At 44.0% G+C, this 19,494-nt stretch overlaps 1 pseudogene; it reads right to left on the bottom strand.

Annotated features, from left to right (window-relative positions):
- Nucleotides 1–2,561: 2,561 nt before the first annotated feature.
- On the bottom strand, nt 2,562–19,193 carry ZNF554 (zinc finger protein 554; annotated as a pseudogene).
- Between the last annotated feature and the right edge of the window lie 301 nt (nt 19,194–19,494).

Here is a 19,494-nt window from a genome sequence, read left to right as displayed (position 1 = left end):
AAAACTCAATCACATAGTAAACCTTAGTAAATTTCAAAGATTCGAAACTGTAGACACATTCTCAGACTACAGCATAATAAAAGCAGAAATTTAATAAGTTTAAAAGGATGAAGGGCAGCTATGAAGATCCTACAGTTAACATCACACTATATGGTGAAAGACTGAATGCTTTTCCCTAAGATCAGAAACAAAGTCAGAAAATTTGTTCTCAACACTCCCATACAACACAGTACTGAGGGAGCGAGCCAGTGCAATAAAACAAGAAAAAGATTTTTTTAAGGCAGGGAGACATTTAAACAGCCAGAAGTTTAAAAAAATATATCCTCTCTCAAAATATTTCTGGGTCAGAGAAATAAAAATAAAACTTTTTTAAATTTTATTTATTTATTTATTTATTTATTTTAGAGAGAGGGGAAAGGAGAAAGAGAGGGAGAGAAACATCACTGTGTGGTTGCCTCTCACTCACGCCCCCAACTGGGGACCTGACATGCAACCTAGCCATGTGCCCTGACTGAGAATCGAACCAGCAACACTAGGCTTGCAGGCTGATGCTCAATCCACTGAGCCACAGCAGCCAGGGTTTTTTTTTGTTTGTTTTTGTTTTTTTGTTTTAATGATCAAAAAACCACATGTGAAAACAGAGCTAAACTTCAGCTCTCCTCTGGTTAAATTCCTCATTTTGATCATTCCAATGATTCACAACTCAACTTAAATTCAGACCCTCAGAAAGGCCTTATATGAAGTTGTTCCTTCTCTTATTATCCATACAGCAGCATCATGTTTTGGCGCTCCAAAGACTCTAACAAAATCTATAATTATTTAATTAAGTATTTGGTTACTTGTTTAACATCTATCCCTGCCCCTCATCCCATCATGGATCTGGCTATAGAACACATAGGACTCACTGAAAAATAAAAATTTAGGGGAGACTCTTTTAAAATTATTAATAATACTGAGATGAATACAGCTGAGTATTAAACTAATCACAGGAGTCTTGAGTAACCACACAGGTCACATGCCCATGAAGTTGCCCTGCTTTCTTAGCACTGGAATATATGTCTGTCTTACACACAGCCACCTTGCGCCACAAAGCGTTCAGTTTCTCTACAAATACTGTTGGCAGAAGGGAGAGATCAAAATTGAAAACCAGGGCACTCATGACACCTGTAAGTCAACTATGCCTAAGAATAGGATGAAAGCCATACTTTCCCCAGAAGGCACATCTATGCTCCAACACACACTTTGTATCCAGCTCAAGGTTGTTTATGGAGTCCATCAACCCAGTATGATCTACACAGACTCCAGATAAGGGACATCTACTTTAGGAAAAGGCAACCATATTTGCATGATCAGGTTCCACTCAAATTAAAGGAGACCTGACAGGCAACTTTCCTCTTTAGCTCCAGGGAGAGGGGGAAATTTAGATGAAAGTTAGATGTCTTCTAAGGGGTAATTAAAAAAAACACAGCTCCGTTGTATCCCTCCTCCTAATGTGGCATTGGCTTTCTACGGGTTGCTCAAATTCCACTACTTTCTATCTGTGTGACTTTGGGAAAGTTACTTTGTTTCCCCTTCTATATCATGGGCATATAAAGAGCTACTATCTCATGGATTGTTTAGAAGGTTAAATGAAGAAACACATACAAGTGCTGGAGTGGCACCAGGAATACAGTAAGCACCAATAAATGTGAACAACGGCAATGACGATGATGTGTATCCGCACTCTTGGTCTCTACTCTAGTAAGTACACCTCACAGATGGGACTTTTCCCAGGCCACCAAAGATCATCTCACCTCTCCCTCCCAAGTACTACACCATACCCCATCACCTTGGTATCCACAATTCTCCCTAGCTGATCAATGAAACTGAATATCCCTTAGTGTTATTTGATTTTTAATTATTGTCAAAATGATTCCAGCAATAGAAAATGAAATAGCAAAAGGCAAAAAATCACACATAATCACAACCCTGACCAGTAAACTGTTCATTCCTGCACATCTCTGTCAAGCCTTTGTCCACATATGTACATATTTTGACTTTACCAGATAGAACTACATATATGATTTTTATACCCTATTTTTCACATTGCATCCAAAGCACTTTCTGTCTTAACATACACACTGTGTATGTATGCACGACAGTGTGGAGGACAGGTCAGGACCTTGCCAAGTGACCGACAGCATTGAGATAATTAAGTAAAATATTGAAACAGAATGCCTTTTGCTTCAACAACTCAATGAATGTGCTCATTCTTAGCAAAATCCCATTCTTTGTTAGTATTCCCATTTATTGGTCTTTTCCAAGAGGGTGGAACTCACCGGGCATAGCGCAGTGGCAATTTCCCCCATGAAAAGGCCCCTCTGAGATCTAGATCTCAGGGCTTTCATTCAAGAATGTGGCATAAGCCTACTTCTTTTCAAGTTGGACGTCAGAAAGGTAACGTGACCCATACTTATTTGGTAGAGTTTTTTTAAAAATACATTTTACAGGGCAGCAGGCAAGCTCTAAGATGCAATAAAGTGGTTGCTCTGATAGGAAGTTTTCCCACTGTCGATGATTTTCTAGTTTTGTTTGTTTGTTTGTTTTTTACTAGTGTGAGTTTTTTGTTGTGTGATAAAGGAAGAACACTGGCTGAAAGCTTCTCCACATTTGTTACAGCTATACAGTTTCTCTCCAGTGCGAGTTCTCCTGTGCTTAATCAGGGAGGGCCTCTGGCTAAAGGTTCTTCTTCCACATTCATTACATTCACAGGGCTTCTCGCTAGTATGCGTTTGCTTGTTCAAGATAAGAACTCTGGCAGAAGGATTTTCCACAGTCTTTGCATTTATAGGGCTTTCCCCCTGTGTGAATCCTTCCTCTGATGGTGGGTAAGGGATGAAATCCTGTTGAAGGCTTTCCCTGCATTTGCTGCATGCACAGGGCTTCTCTCCGGCATGAATTCTGAAGCCTCGAGTGAGGGTTGAGCTATGCGTAAAGGTCCTCCCACATTCCTGACATTTGAATGGTCTTTCTCCTATACGAATTCTCTGATGTTCACTCAGGGAATGCCTCCAGTTAAATACTTTCCCACAATGGAAACAGTCATAGGGTTTCTTCACCATATCAATTTGTTGTGTATTGTAAGAGCCACACCATGATTAAATGATTTCCCACTTTCTGCATATGTGGATGTTTGAGCTCTTTTGCTTTGAGTAAGGGGATGATTTTGGCTGACATCTTTCCCACATTCACTACTTTCACAGGGTCCCTGGTCTGTGTATGCCATCTGATGGTGGTTTAAGAATGGATCAGCTACCAAACACTCATTATCTTGGTCACAGTTGTGGGAATGTTTTCCTACAGAACATTCCTGTGATAAAACAAGATCTGAGCTCAGATTACAGTTTTCCCCAAATTCATGCCAGGCAGCAGCCTTCCCTCAAGCAAATGCCTTTAATTGAATGTGTGCCACTTGCCTCAAAAGCCTCTGGGGGGCTTCATGATTCTCCTCAAATTGACCACATACCCAGTCTTCTCTGAGGAGCTTAATAATATTTATATCACTGGGTGGTTCTCCCCCCCAAACCATCTTCTTGTAAATTGACTCTTGGATTTTCAGTCCAATCTCCCTATCCAAAATAAATTGAGGGGGCAAAAGAAAAAGAAAATAAAAAAGAATAAAACTTCTAACTCAAGAATGGTGAAACAAAAGTACTTCCAACATATACAAGGCACATGTGGATTCATGTTCAAATATCAGCTTTCAACAGAGGGGTCGGACAGAAAAACGAGACAGATCAGGAAGCTGGTGTGCTGAGGACAGGATGCCATGGAGAAAGCTTGATAATGGAGAAAAATGGAGAGAAATGCAAATGTAGAAGGAACTGTTCTACAAAAAAAGGGGGAAATAAGAATGACAGACAGAAAGAATTATCAGGAAAGGAGAGAGGAACAAGATGTAACTAGAAACACAGGCAGGGGGCCATCATTAAGGAAATAGGATGTTCTCTTCTCTGCACCCAACAGGGGTAGAAGGTAGTATGTGGGAGGAGAAGGTGGCTGGAGGACAAACTGAAGGTATCTGAGAAAGTGCCACCAAGGACCTCAGCCTTCTCCTTATACAATTATGGCCTCTGTGGAGACATCTCTGACCTATAGTCCCCAAGATGCTACAACATGGATGAACCTTGAGGACATTATGCCCAGTGAAATAAGCCAGACACAGAAGGGCAAATAATGCGTGATCCCACTCATAGGAGGCCTCTGGAGGAGTCAAATCCAGAGACAGAAAGTAGGATGGTGGGTTGTCAGGGACTGGGAGAAGGGGAAGGGGAATTAGTATTTAATGGGTATGGGGTTTATGTTTTTTTTTTTAAGTATATTTTATTGATTATATTGTTACAATAGTTCCAATTTTTTCCCCTTTGCTCCCCTCTGCCCAGCACCCCCCTCCCCCAACAATCCCCCCCAAGTCCATGCCCATGGGTCGTACATACAAGCTCTCCTGCCTCACCCTTTCATATATTCTTTTTCTTTTTTTTTAAACAATTAGTTATTTTAACAATAAAAAATAACAATCTCTCCCTCTCATACTTAAGACCCTTTATAATCTTATAAAGGACAATGGGTGAAGGTCTTGAGCTCCTCTAGCTGCTTCAAGCTGGACATGGTCGTCGTCCTACCTACCCTTGGGTCCAGAAATCCTAATAAGAGTGGGGGTGTGGAGGGGAGAGTGGTCTTCCCACATGGGGAAGGATCATGCAGACTCCAGGTCAGTTGGCTGTCCCCGGACAATGGTATGCTTGGTTTAACAGGCTGGCATCCTTGTTGTATTCTGGGGGCAACAGATTTGGCAACTGGGTTAAAAGACATCATTTAATCCATAACCACTAGATGACAAAAGGCAGGGGTTAATTCTTCAGTGTCTCGCATTAGGGAAAAGAGGGCTTTTTTGGAGGAAGGTGTGCCAGGTACATCTTACCTGTCCCAAACCCTTTTGCCCATTATACTTAGTTTGGGCTGAGGGAAATATTTTAGGTTCCCCCTTCTCAGACCTCTGGGCTCTTTCTGTCCAAGCCATTAGGATAGAAAAGAGAAACCAGTTTTAAAGTGAAGCCCACAGACCACCCCATCCTTCACCAACCCAGCCACTTAGTTCAGCCAAACCATTGAGTCTCAGGAGGCAGCAATGCAGACAGGATTAAGTGAGGCCTATACATACAGACAATCACTCAGGTAATAAGATCATAGGCTTATGCCCTTTGAAAACAGAAAACACATGTTAATTTATGTAACATAACCCACAAACAAGTCTCTAAATCTGTAAGACTGTCCTATTGGAAAGACATCCAGTTGCAAGGCATTTGGCATTCTTCTTGCCTGTAAATTAAGCATCTTTGATAATACCACAGATATAGCCTAACTTTCAAATGAAAACAAATTTTAAATGAAAAGAAACTTTAAAGATGGTTAGCTGCACTACTTTATAGTCTACCACTAAGCATTGTGATTTTCCTTGAATCACAATTTTTCTCCCTAAGATTACCCCCCTTGTCATTAAAGGGACTGCATTAAGTCCATTTTTAATTTATCCAGTTCATTTGCATAAACACAACAAGAGCAGAAAATGATCACTTATGATCTTTAGTTCTTCTTTGCTGGAACTTATGCAAGGAACATTTAGGGTGACCTTCAGTCTGCCCTTCAGGGCACAGAAGCAGAACCACATACCTGGCATTCAGCCTTGCCTGTAAACACCTGTCTTTTCTAAGTCCTTCTGGTTTTCCATTGTGCCTTAAGGTCCCTTCTAGTCATCTTTCAGAAAAACAACCTTCATTCCTTCCCTGAAAAGATTGCCATGGACCGCACATCCAACCAAGGTACCAGGCCTTTTATCTCGTGGGCTTTTATTACCTTTGAAAGTCAATCCCAGTTCCTCAAGGCTTTTTGGTAACAACCAGAGCCCAAGCATGTCTCCTTTAGGCATGACATTCCAGTCAAAGTCTTAGTCAAAAAAAAAACCTCTATTAACAACTGATCTTATTAGTTTTATGCAAAGAAACTTATGTCATTACTTACTCCTTTAGAATGCCAAACTCTGGAGGGATCAGATACAGAGAAAAATGTACAGTGTGAAGGAAAATCCTTGTCCTTCTAATATTCACTGAATTTGCATTTCCATTCTTTATATTTTCATTTTTTCCCCCACTAAAATTTTTTTTCTTTTTCCATTACAGTTGTCCCACTTTTTTCCCCCTCTTGCTTCCCCACACCCTGCCCCCCCTTCTCCCACATTCAGTCCCCACCCAGTTGTCCATGTCCGTGGGTCATTTATACATGTTCTTTGACTAGACCCGTCCCCTTCTTACCCCCATCTCTCCCTCCCATCTCCCCCTTTGTTACTGTTAGTTTATTCCTTGTTTACATACCTCTGGGTCAATTTTGCTCATCTGTTTGTGTTGTTCATTGGTTTCCTGTAATAGGTGATAGCATAAGGTATTTTTCTTTCGTTGCCTGGCTTATTTCGCTAAGCATAATTCTCTCTGGTTCCATCCATGTTGTTGCAAATGGTAGAAGTTCCTTCTTTCTTTCTGCTACATAGTACTCCATTGTGTAAATGTACCACAGTTTTTTGATCCACTCATCTACAGATGGGCACTTAGGTTGTTTCCAGCACTTGGCTATTGTAAATAGTGCTGCTTAAAGCAGACCCTTTAGCATCTCTTGCAATGCTGGTTTGGTGGAGATGTATTCTTTTAGCCTTCTTTTGTCTTGGAAACTCCTTATTTCACCTTCCATTTTGAATGAGAGCCTTGCTGGGTAGAGTATTCTTGGTTGTAGGCTTTCGTTTTTCATTGCTTGGAATATTTTTTGCCATTCCCTTCTGGCTTGTAGTGTTTCTGCTGAGAAATCTGATGAAAGCTTTATTGGAGCTCCCTTGTATGTTATTAGTTGTTTCTCTCTTGCTGCTTTTAGGATTCTCTCTTTGTCTTTGAGTGTTGCCATTTTAATTATGATGTGTCTTGAAGTGGGCCTGTTGGGGTTCATCTTCATTGGGACCCTCTGTGCTTCCTGGACTTGTGTGACTCTTTCTCTCCTCATGTTAGGGAAGTTTTCTGTCATTAGTTTTTCAAAGAGGTTTTCTATCCCTTGCTCTTCTTCTTCTCCTTCTGGAATTCCTATGATATGGATATTATTATGTTTCATGTTGTTCTGCAGTTGCCTTAGAACCTCTTCAGTCTTGTTCAGTCTTTTTTCATTTTGTTGCACTGTCTGGAAGTTTTTGTCTACGTTGTCCTCCAGTTCGCTGATCCGATCTTCTGCTTCCTCTAGCCTGCTTTTAATTCCTTCTACTGTGCTTTTCAATTCAGAGACTGTATTCTTCATTTCCTCTTGGCTCTCATTGATAGCTTCTATGTCCTTTTTCATGCTGGTGTAATTCTCAGTGAGTTCCTTGTAGCTTTTCTGGAGTTCCTTGTAGTTTCCCTGGAGTTCTTTGTAGTTTCCGCTGCACTCATTGAGCTTCTCCATAATCCATGTTTTGAATTCCATATCTGATAGTTTGCGCCCCTCTATTTCATTTAGCACTCTTTCTGAGGATTCTACTTTTCCTTTTGATGGGGGGTTCTCTCTCTCCCCATTTTTGTGACTCTTATTGTTTGTTGCTGCTTCTTAGAATGATCTGCACTTCCTGGATCTGCCCCTGGTGGCGTCAGATCCTGTACCAGTCTGGGCCTTAGGCAGCCTGTTGGAGACTTCCAGGGATCTACTGCCTTTGTCTGTTTCCTTTAGTTGTTAATCTATTCAATCTGTGATTAGCCGTCAGGCTTAAGGACCGAGGGTGTGGCAGCTTAATTCCTGTAGGCAGGGCTTTTGCTTCCTCTCAAGCTGACTTCACTTGGAGGGGAATGGTCTGCCTGCAGTACTGGGGATGAGTCAGCACTGGGACCAGGTCGGCTGCTTCCCCAGTTCTCCCCTCAAAGCCACCACACCAAACTCTCCCCAAGCGTCTCTATCCCTCCCTTTAAAACCTTGTCAGCCTGTACACCAGCTGCTGTTCTCTCCTTTGAGACAGCCTGGCAGGTTCCTCTTAATAAATCTTGAATCTCAGCTTCCTTGGTTTCGGTTTTTACTATTTCTAACACTTTCTGCCTTCCCTCTGCTTGAGCCCAGGGTAAGTTGGGGCCAAAATATTTTTGTATGCGATCCACTTAAGAGCTCTTTTTCTCCAGCTGTTTCTCTCTGGCTAGCAAGAAACCCTGTGGCTTTTCGCTTTTCACAGCTGGATACTATTTTACTTTCCACTCTGTTGCTGTAGGCTGGGAAGACCAGCTGGGGGTTTAAGCCCTGCCCTTCTCAGGGGGAACCACCAGCTGCTGAGCTGTTTCTCAATCCCTTCAGCTGCCACCCGTGTGAGCCCAGCCAGCCCTTCCGCGTCTCCGCACTCCCTACCGGTCGCGTTGTGATGTAGCGGCCTTTTCTGTCTCTCCGTGGTTATAAGACTTCTCTCCAGCTAGTGTTCGATTGGTTATTCCTGATGATTTCTCCAAAATTAAGTTGTAAATCCAGACTAGTCCTGGGAGGAGGTTAGTGTAGCTTCCACTTACTCTTCCGCCATCTTGGAAAAAAAAAAGGGTTTATGTTTGAGGTGATAAAAAGATGGATAGTGCTGATGGTTATACATAATACCACATTGTGAATGTAATCACTGCCACTGAATTATACTCTTAAAAATGATTAAGGTGGCAAATTTTGTTACATATATTTTACCACAAAAAAAATTTTTTTTAACTTATGGCTCTTCACCTGAGCAGAAAAATTACAAGCACCTTGACTCTGTATTCAAGAGGAATCAGGGGCATTATCAATGCCTAAGCTAAGATACGCATTTCAACAGCAGCTCCGGCTATCATACACAGTAGGTCCTCATAACATTAATGAGACGCCATAGGAACGTAATTTTTGATTAAATCAATTGGCCTATGTTAAATTGGTTTTGTTATACATCATCCTGTTACAGAAACAGGGGAGTCCAAAAATCCCCAGAGTTTGCTGCTGGGGGATGGGGAGAAGTAAGCAGCTTTTCAAATGCTTCCACATGCCTGAGGCTGGTGGCTACTGTCTTTCTTATGCAAATGGCTTTAATGCATCCAAAGCCTCAGGCAGATGGGAGGAGTCTTGAACCAGGGGATGGTATGGAAAGCACACAGAGCCTACGTAAGGGTCTGTGAATGGTCAGAACTGTTTGCAACGCCCACTGCGTCAGATGACGCAGTCAGGGATATATAAGCAGCTGCAGACATTTTAGCGGGGTCTCTCAAGCTCTCGTTCCGGCTCTGGCTCTCACTGGCACTCTGGCTCTCGCTCTGGCGCTCGGACTCGGACTCTCTCTGGCTCTCGCTCGTGCTCTCACTCTGAGACTCTCGCGCTCTGACTCGGGCTCTCACTCTAGCTCTCGGGCTCTCTCGCTCTCGCTCTCTCGTGTGTGCTCCCTCCACATGGCTTGGTGAAGGGGCCTTCTCCATGTGGCTTGGAGAAGGGGTCTCCAGGCTGCGTTAAGAGGCTCTCGCCATGCAGTTTTGAGAAGGAGAGAAGATCCACACGGTTTGCAAGAAGAAGGCAGTTTTGCAAGGAGGCTGAGAATCCAGGTGGTTCTGCATTGAGAGCTGGAGGGCACCACAGCACAGAAAGGACCTCCCCAATCAGGATTGAATGATTGGCAGCTGCTGGTAAAGCTGAACTGTGTTGGGAAAGTAGGGAAACGGTTTCTCTGACTTCCCTAAAACTAGCCTGGTTTGGAAGGGGGGGAGGCAAGGATATGCGTTTGTGGTTATTTTAAAGAGCATAAGACTTAATAACAGAAATCCACAAATAACTAAATCTATATAACTGTTAAATAAACAATTCTTTTTCTTTTCACCAAACTCTGGTATTGAGAGTTATAATTTTGGCGGCGGGCAATCGGGCCCCTAACTAAAGAGCCCATGGGTTTGTTTTCAACTGGAGCAGCCCAGGGGTTCTGTAACAATTTGGCACCCCAGGTGGGACATTAATAATTTCCCGTGGCAGGTCGACCCCCTTGGGAGACACCTTCTGAGGGCGCCGACCGCCTAAGCACGCCAGTGTGGTGAAAAGAAAATAGAACTGAGAAGGGATTAGAGAAGTAAGATTGTTTGCTAAAACTTATTTCTGTGTATTTCTAAAATAATGGCATCGTGGATACTAGATTTGTTTGTCCGATTAGGAGAATTCCTGGACGTAAAAGAATTATGGATGCCGGAGTGGTATATATGTTTTCTAGTCCTTGGGGTTGTTTTGGTTATAGCCATTAGCATGTATGTCTGGGTTAATAAGGGCAGTTCTGGGCAAGTCCCTGATGGCAGCCCACTGGAGAGAATTTTGGAAAATTGGGATAAATACTGTTGTTATCCTATGACTAAGAAAATATTAATTTATTATTGTAATACTGTTTGGCCTGAGTATGTTCTGGGTGGTAAGAAAAGGTGGCCTGTGAATGGTACCCTGAATTATCATGTCATTAAGCAATTGAAAAGGTACTGCCTGCAATCAGGAAATTGGGAAGATGTTTATTATCTAAATGCATTTGTAGAGTTGCATAATAAGACCTTAGCAGAAATGGAGGCCCAAATAATGGTGCAGAGGAAAAAAGAGGTCTCAAAGCCTTTTCCTGAGAGTCAAACGCCGGAAGAAAGGGAAAATGAGGACGTAGCCCTCTTTAATTCTCTAAATCCGGGAGACAAAGGCCCTAATTTGGTACCAAGCCAGGCACAGGTGGGGGCGGTTCAGGAGGCCATAGCTTCCGCAGCAGTGGCTCCACCTCCTCTGCAGGAGGCCCAGGCTTCCGGGGCGGCGGTTCCTGTGGCGCAGCGCCCTCTGCAGGTGGAGGTTGCTTCCACCATACCACCTCCAGAGATGGAAGTGGCTTCCGTGGTGCCCGCCCTTTTGCAAACTCAAGGGACTTCTCTCGCACCACCCTTTTTGGAGCCAGCCTCTGAAGTGACTGCAAAGTCAATGACTCCACCCTTACAGGACGAGGAGTGGGTCTCCCCCGCCAGAACCCGCCAAGGAACTCAGTATAGTCAGGGGGCCTCCCAATTTGGAGCAAGCCAATTCCCTCTACGGCAGTACCCAATAGGTGGAATAAATCAGCAAGGCCAGCCCTCTGGCTACTATTGGGCCCATACTCCGTTTTCCACTTCAGATTTGCTAAATTGGAAGAATTCTAACCCCTCATATAGGGAAGATCCTCAGAAAATGGCAGAGCTTGTTGCCTCCATTTTTGCCACTCATAACCCGAACTGGGCAGATGTACAGGCTCTCCTAAATATTCTGCTAACTGGGGATGAGAAGCGACTGGTTACAAGTAAGGCTAATGAAGAGGCTCAGCGTCTCCATGGAGAGGATCCCCATGGGACCCCCGACCCAACTGTGGCAATTCCTTGGACAGAGCCTAACTGGGACCCAAATGGTGGAGGCCTAGTTCCTTTGAAACACTACAGGAAGTGTATATTGGAAGGACTTAGAAAAGGGGTACCCAAGCCAAAAAGCCTGACTATGGTACAGACTATTCAGCAAAAACCAGATGAGGATCCTTCTGAGTTCTTAGAGAGGATCTATCAAGCCTATAGAAAGTACACTGATGTTGATCCACAGGCACAAGAGAACTTAAGAATGGTGAACATGACATTTATTGGGCAGAGTGCCCCAGATATTAGACGGAAACTCCAGCGTATAGATGGGGTATTAGGAATGAGCCCCTCTCAGTTAGTGGACATTGCATTTAAAGTTTACCATGCAAGGGGAGTAGAAAAGAGAAGACAGGACCTGATGTTCTTTAAAACAGGCTGGAGAGGCCAAAGGAAGAAACAGGACCCTAAAGAGAGGAGGAAAGAGCCATTGGGCAAGGACCAGTGTGCCTATTGCAGAAAGAAGGGCCATTGGAAGAATGAGTGTCCAGATCGTAAGAAGGGAAGTAGAAATGAGAACCCTTGCACCCATTCAGACCTGGGGACAGAGTCTTACTGAAGAACTGAAAGACGCAAGGTCCTGAACAGCAGCTGGCTGAACAATGGACTGGTCCCTATGATGTTTTGCTAACAACACATTCTTCGCTGAAGCTGGTAGGAATCAAGCCCTGGATACACCACACACGGGTAAAACGAGCACCGCCTGAGGAGGACACAGACCCTGCTGCTGTGACTGACACCGAAAGGGAAAGTTGGACCTGCACTCCAGAAGAAGATTTGAAATTACTCTTTCGAAAAAAAGGACAGTGAACTGAAACACAGATTAAAAGTGTTTCTTTTGCTTTAGGCATGTGCTTGCAAATCTAGGAAATTTTAGCTGCTAAATACTGAGTTTGGGTAGAGTCCTTTACAGTGTGGAAAAGAATTGGAAATGGGTTATGGTTAAATCTGAATGGGTAAATATATAGAAATGTTGTGAAAGTTTTTAAACCTGGGAAAAGGGAAACCTCAACTACTTGTGGTCTAATTGTATGGTTACTGTACCTCTGTATTGGCATTTAGCCTTGGGACCTATGAAAGGTCATTTGGAATTCCCTGTGTTGGCATTTAGCCATTGGGGACCTAGGCAAGGTCATTTGGAATTCCCTGTGTTGGCATTTAGCCTTGGGACCTATAAAAGGTTATTTGGAATTCCCTGTGTTGGGATTGGCATTTAGCCATTGGGGACCTATGAAAGGTCATTTGGAATTCCCTGTATTGGTTTGGCATTAGCCACTGGAGACCTATGTAAGGTCTAGAATTCTCTGAGACCTAGGAAGTGTCTGGAATTCTCTGTATTGGTACTGGTCATATAATCTGAAAGGAAAATTGAGGTTTCCCAGAGAAAGTTAAAAAAACTTCACATGTAGGAAAGTGAACAAAAGAAAGTATAAGGCATGGAAATGCAATTTTGGGAATATTAGAAGGACAAGGATTTTCCTTCACACTGTGTATTTTTCTCCTTACCTGATCCCTCCAGAATTTGGCAATTTAAAGGAGTAAGAAATGACATAAGGTTTCTTTGCATAAAACTAAAAAGACCAGTTGTTAATAAAGGTATTGTTAACCAAGACTTTGACTGGAATGACATGCCTGAAGGAGGCATGCTTAGGCTCTGGTTGTTACCAGAAAGCCCTGAAGAACTGAACTTGACTTTTGAAGCTAAGGAAAGCCCAGAAGGAAAAAGGCCTGACACCTTGGTTGGTTGTGCGGTTCATGGCAGTCTTTCCAGGGAAGGAATGAAGGTTGCTTTCCTGAAAGATGGCTAGAAAGAACCTTAAGGCACAATGGAAAACCCAAAGGACTTGGGAAAGCAGGTGTTTGCAGGCAAGGCTGAATGGCAGGTGTGTGGCTCAGCTTCTGTGCCCTAATGGGCAAACTAAAAGTCAACATGAAGGTTCCTTGTGTAAGTTCCAGCATAGTAGACTTAAAGATCATATGTGATCAACCACTGCTCTTGTTGTGTTTATGCAAATGAACAGGCTAAATTAAAACTGGACTTAATGCAGTCCCTTTACTGGCAAGGAGGGTAATCTTAAGGAGAAAAATCATGACTTAAGGAAAATTGCAATGCTCAGTGCAGCTAACTGTCTATAAAGTTTGTTTTTCATTTGAAAGTTAAACCAAGTCTGTGACATTATAAAGGATGCTTTATTTACAGGCAAGAAGAATGTCAAGTGCCTTGCAACTGGATGTCTTAACAATAAGACAGTCTCTCAGATTTGAAGACTGGTTTGTCAATTGTGTTGTGCGATTTAACATGCATGTTCTTTCTGTTTTCATAGGGCATAAGCCTATGATCTCTACCTGAGTAATTATCTATACATATAGGCCTCACTTAAGAAGCCCATCTGCATTGCCACCTCCTGAGACTCAACGGTTTGGCTGAACTAAGTGGCTGAGTTGGTGAAGTATGGGGTGGTCTGCAGGCTTCACTTTAAAACCGGTTTCTTTTCTGTCCTAATGGCTTGGACAGAAAGGGCCCAGAGGTCTGAGAGGGGGGGAAATCCAAAATTTATACCCCTCAGCCCAAACTAAGTATGGTGGGCAAAAGGGCTTTCGACAGGTGTGACATGCCCTGCACACCTTCCTCCAAAGAAGCCATTTTTTTTCCTAACGTGGGACATTGAAAAATTAATCCCTGCCTTTTGTATATAGAGGTTATAGGTTGAATTGTGTTTTTTTAACCTTGTTGCCAAGTCTGTTGCCCTCAGAATATGACAAGAATGCCAGCTTGTCCAGCAGTACCAGCCCTTGGAAACCAAGCATGCTGCTACCCAGGAATAGCCAACTGACCTGGACTCTGCAAGATTCTTCCCCATGTGGGAAGAGCACCCTCCCCTACATCCCCACTCTTATTAGGGATTTCTAGACCCAAGGGTAGGTAGGACGACGACCACGTTCAGCAGGAAGCAGTTAGAGGAGCATGAGACCTTCGCCCATTGTCCTTTATAAGATTATAAAGGGTCTTAGTCTGAAAGGGGGGAAACTGTTACAGAAACAGGGGAGTCCAAAAATCCCCAGAGTTTGCTGCTGGGGGATGGGGAGAAGTAAGCAGCTTTTCAAATGCTTCCACATGCCTGAGGCTGGTGGCTACTGTCTTTCTTATGCAAATGGCTTTAATGCATCCAAAGCCTCAGGCAGATGGGAGGAGTCTTGAACCAGGGGATGGTATGGAAAGCACACAGAGCCTACGTAAGGGTCTGTGAATGGTCAGAACTGTTTGCAACGCCCACTGCGTCAGATGACGCAGTCAGGGATATATAAGCAGCTGCAGACATTTTAGCGGGGTCTCTCAAGCTCTCGTTCCGGCTCTGGCTCTCACTGGCACTCTGGCTCTCGCTCTGGCGCTCGGACTCGGACTCTCTCTGGCTCTCGCTCGTGCTCTCACTCTGAGACTCTCGCGCTCTGACTCGGGCTCTCACTCTAGCTCTCGGGCTCTCTCGCTCTCGCTCTCTCGTGTGTGCTCCCTCCACATGGCTTGGTGAAGGGGCCTTCTCCATGTGGCTTGGAGAAGGGGTCTCCAGGCTGCGTTAAGAGGCTCTCGCCATGCAGTTTTGAGAAGGAGAGAAGATCCACACGGTTTGCAAGAAGAAGGCAGTTTTGCAAGGAGGCTGAGAATCCAGGTGGTTCTGCATTGAGAGCTGGAGGGCACCACAGCACAGAAAGGACCTCCCCAATCAGGATTGAATGATTGGCAGCTGCTGGTAAAGCTGAACTGTGTTGGGAAAGTAGGGAAACGGTTTCTCTGACTTCCCTAAAACTAGCCTGGTTTGGAAGGGGGGGAGGCAAGGATATGCGTTTGTGGTTATTTTAAAGAGCATAAGACTTAATAACAGAAATCCACAAATAACTAAATCTATATAACTGTTAAATAAACAATTCTTTTTCTTTTCACCAAACTCTGGTATTGAGAGTTATAATTTTGGCGGCGGGCAATCGGGCCCCTAACTAAAGAGCCCATGGGTTTGTTTTCAACTGGAGCAGCCCAGGGGTTCTGTAACAATCCTACCACAGTTCCAAGAGCCTATTGATGACATTAAATGAGGACTTATTATACTGAAAAATGAGGTTATTGTGTTAGAGAAACCAGCAGACCATGAACCCCACATGGGCAGAACCATGACTGTCTTATTCAGCAATAAATCTCCACTTCATAACATAGCTCTTGACACACAGTAGATGCTAAGTAAGTGTGACCTGCTGAGCATGGGAATGAAGGATGCTGTCCTTAGCCAACGAGGCCAGGTTCCTACAGGTCTCTGTAGAGCTTCCTCTGAGCACCACCCAACAGCTCCCACTCCTCCTGGGAGAAGTCCATGGCCACACCCTGGAAGGTCATTGACTCCTAAAAGATCATATCATTTCTGCTCAAAAAGCAACACCCCCACCCATGTTCACAGGAGGGGTCTGAGGACAGTGACATCAGGAAGTCAGATGGAGCAGAGTGCAAAGTCCAGAAGTCAGACTCTATCTACAAGCATCTTGTGGGTCCTTATCTTTGCCTTACAATCACAGGGATGTACAGACTCGGGCCTGCAGTTAGCACAGCAAAAGTGTGGCCAGCACGCAGGTCTGATGGAAATATTTTGCCCATTTTTAATTAAACTGGTGATTCTAAATCTGTAAGTATGACATTTCTCCTTGAGAATCTTACCCTTCTTATTCTAAAAATCTGTATATCTATGATTCTGCCACTCTATGCTGGTGAGACATCTGTTATTGATAATGTCAGAAAAACTAGGTGCCATATCTAACAATCCTGTGTGACCAAAAGAAAGGGACTCTCATTCCAAACTTGAGGTTGGTAGAGACTGGTTCTCTCTGCTACCATGACTTTGAGTTTCACATTACGAGGCACAGAGGGAGCAAGAAGTGGGATTTACTTTCCTACCCCTAACTCACTATGATGAGAGCATTGTTTGGGAAAAGGAGAGATGAAGGGGTGGGTATGACCAATATTTGGTGCCTGGCTGGCTATTGTGGTATCAGTGGTACGAACTGGCAGCTGGGAGCTGTTTCCAAAGGTAAAAATTACCCAAGTAATTTGAAAATGAGAGATTCGCCTCCAGGAAAGTGGGCATGTTACATCCCCTGGCTGTTTTTGGCCATTCTGGCTAGAGTGGGAATTTTTTTTTTTTTTAAGCACGGTTCTGGTAACGCCTTTGGGTTTTTCTTGTTTGTTTGTTTTAAAATTATTTTATTTTCACTTCTCCAGGTGGGAGAAGAAAGGGCTCAAGTATTCCCATGGTGAGCTTTGAAGTAGAGCAAATCTTCTATATGTGTGTCTGTTTCTGAACTTCTGTCTCTTTTGCCCCAACTTTGTGCCAAAACCATTCTTCCTTAATTACTGCAACTTTCCAAAGTCTTGCTATCTAACAGTATATGTTCTCCGAATGTACTGTTCTTCAAGATAGTCTTGGCTATTCTAACTTCTTTGCATTTTAATATTAATTTTAGAATCATCTAGTCAGTTTCTACCAAAAAAAAAAAAAAAAAAAAAAAAGCCTGCTGGGATGTCCATTAGAGTTGCACTGAAGATATAGATTCATTTGGGGAAGAGCGCACAACCTTCTGAGCCTTCCAACTCCTTGGACATGTAACATCCCTCCCTTCACTCAGCTCTTCTTTGGCTTCTCTCAACAGCAGTTTGAGTTTCAGCATAGAGCAGCTGTACAGCTTTTGTCCAGTGCTGTCCTAGGTGCTTGATGTTTTTGAAGCTGTTATAAATGGTATCTTTTAAACATGTAAATATTTGCTTTTCTAGATACTCATGCTAGTATATGGGAATGGGTAAGAGTGTTGGAGACTTCACCAAAAATACATGGGTGGAAAATTAACACAAAAAGATGCTCAACAACACTTGTTATGAGAGAAAAGCAAAGTAAAGCCACACTGAGATGCCATTTCACACCTATTAGGGTAGCTAAATCCTCCTTGTAGGTACTTACCCAAGAAAGACAAAAGCATATGGCCACATACAGGTCTACAACAATTTCATTCATAATAGCCCCAAACTGGAACTGACCCCAAAGCAAACCAGATGAAAGAATAAACATATATTCATACAATGGAATACAACTTACAGGGAAAAAGGGATCCACATGGATCCATCTCAAAATAATTATCCTCAGCATAAGAAACCAGACCAAATCAATCAATAAGAGCCCATCCTGTGTGATTTCATTTCTGTAAAAATAAAAAATTCAAATAAGTCCATAATGACCCCGGCAAATGGGTGCTTAGGGGGATGGAGGGACTGCAGACAGGCACAGGAAAACTGGGAGGGCCAAGTACATCACCTTGATTATGCTGAAGTTTTCATGAGTGTACACAAAAAAGCTTATCACATTGTACCCTATATCATTTATATTATGAAAAATTTACCTCAATTCAGCTATTTAAAAACATATGTGGCCCCAGCCAGGTAGTTCAGTTGGTTAGAGCATCCTCCTGATACACCAACGTTGTGGGTTCGATCCTCAGTCAGGGCACATACAAGAATCAACCCGTGAATGAATAAATAAGTGGAACTACAAATCGATGTTTCTCTCTTCCTTCCTCTCTCTAAAAATCAATAGGTAAAAATTTTAAAAAGATGTGTGTACCTCCTTCCAGACCTGATCATTGTTCTGAGATCATCTGGCTCAGCCTGGATGAGTGGTCAGGAGCCCTGGTTCCCAGCCCATCTTGGGTCCTGATGCCAAAGTCCTGGGTGAGTCCTGTTCCTCTGTCTCCTCTCCTACTGGCTGAGGGGAGGTGAGGGCCAACCACTAAGTCCCTCCCAGACCAGAACCAACACAACCCTCCCAGGGGCTTCTGTACTGACCCCCTTCAGCCCTGATCACTTCACTGTTACCAATCTGAGAGACCACCACCCCAAAAGGCTGTCCTCCCTGACAAGTCCAGTTTCAGCTACCACCTACTCAGGGCAGGGACAAGGTCAAGGACAAAACTCTGAGTTGCCATTTAGACTGTCTTAAACAGAAAAGGGAATTCATTTGGCTCCTAACTGTGATGTTTAGGGGCCTAGGTCAGGTAGGTGCACAGATGGCATCCCAGGGAGGCCCTCTCACAGCTCCAGTTTCCTCTGGGCTGGCTGGCCTCACTTTGAGTGGCTGTGTTTGTCCAACAACTTATATTTACCCAATTACAAGTCTGATGAAAAAAAGAATTTCTTTTCCCCAACAGTTTCAACAAAAGTCTCAGGCCTAACAACTCTAGTGCCAATTGCACTATTTGTCCTTCCATGAACTAACAACTCTGTGGCCGGGAGATGGCCCACACCAGGGAGATCCCCTTACTCCAGGTAAGTGATCTCCGTGTGAACCAAACAGACCCCTGGCCTCATGGGCTGCAGAGGACTAGACAGAATGCCCACAGGAAGATCAGGATGTGAGGATGAGAGCATGCCACTGACCTGTGACCCTACACAGCCAAGGTGAGCTCAGTACCCCAAGAAGCCATGTGGGCTCCTACCCGGCCCCAGCCTGTGCTGGAAGCCCAACCCAGGGCTCCGCTCACCTGAAACTCCACTCTGAGACTTGAACCCACACTCGTGCTGCCCAGGCCAGGCTGGATCACTCCCCACACCACCTGACATCTGGGTTGAACTCTGACTTCATCAGACAATGTTGCTTGTGCCAGGGACGGACAGCTGTCCTCCCTGCGGAGGCCATACATAACCATCTCTTGCCAGGTTGCTGGCTTTGGCAGGCACTGTTGGATGACGACACTTGGAAGGAATGGACGCTGGCCCACCTATGACAACCCTGCAGGGAGGGTGAGGATCAAACTGTGCGCCGGGTGCCAAGGGTTGGCACACCTGTTATAAAAGTCCCAGTCTCCCAATGGCATCGCCTTCAGGTCTGAGACGAGTGAGGCTGCTCGAGCCACCAGCATCCTGAGTGTGACAGGGCTGGAGAGACCTTTGCTGAAGGATCAAAGCTGAGCATGCCCATGAAGGCCAGAGTACAGGCAGGACTGACGT

The sequence above is a fragment of the Furipterus horrens genome, unplaced genomic scaffold, assembly GCF_987537825.1.
Source record: "Furipterus horrens unplaced genomic scaffold, mFurHor1.1.pri manual_scaffold_10, whole genome shotgun sequence".
Taxonomy (NCBI): Eukaryota; Metazoa; Chordata; class Mammalia; order Chiroptera; family Furipteridae; genus Furipterus; species Furipterus horrens.
Note: the sequence above shows the minus strand (reverse complement) of the source record. Positions and strands in the feature narration are given on the sequence as shown.